A 762-nucleotide genomic window follows, 5' to 3' on the forward strand; every position below is an offset into this window, starting at 1 on the left:
AGGTCTGGGAGGTAGGGTGGGTAGTTCAGGTATGGGTACCTCTAGAGCTGCCAGCACAATGGGGTCTGAGAGAGCTACCCTTCTTGCTTCTGCATCAGCAAAGTTGTTACCAATGGCCTCAGGAGTCTTTCTGGACTGGTGCCCAGGCACATGTATAACTGCCACCGCCCTCGGCTTTTCCACGGCTGCTAACAGTCTTTGGACTTTCTGCAAGTTCTTTAGCTCCTTTCCTTCTGTGGACCGGAATCCTCTCTCTTGGTAGATGGCACCATGAACATGCACAGTGCCAAAGGCATACCTGCTGTCCGTGTAGATGTTGGCTCGCTTGCCTTCTGCTCTCTCCAGTGCCTCTGCGAGAGCAATAAGTTCCGCCTTCTGGGCTGAGGTGCTGTGGGCAAGGCTGCGCTCCAAATGACTTTCCCCTCAGGCGTCACTACCGCTGCTCCGGCTCTTCTGGCCCCATCCCGCACAAAGCTGCTTCCGTCTGTATACCAATCCAGTTCACTATTTGGCAGCCGCGTGTCTCTCAGGTCTGCCCGTACCTGGATGATTTCAGAGGGAACGTCTCTACAGTCATGGATGGGGGTTGACAGGTCTGGGTCTGGCAGGAGAGTGGCAGGATTCAGGGTCACTGGGGCTGAGAAGGTGATTCGAGGAGAGTCCAGCAGGAGCCCTTGGTAGTGGGTGAGCCTGGCATTTGTCATCCATTTTCCTGGAGGGTGCCTGAGAATCCCCTCCACAGTATGTGGGGCTGTCACCCTC

Source organism: Nannospalax galili, unplaced genomic scaffold, assembly GCF_000622305.1.
Source record: "Nannospalax galili isolate Female #2095 unplaced genomic scaffold, S.galili_v1.0 scaffold213, whole genome shotgun sequence".
In the NCBI taxonomy this organism is placed as follows: Eukaryota; Metazoa; Chordata; class Mammalia; order Rodentia; family Spalacidae; genus Nannospalax; species Nannospalax galili.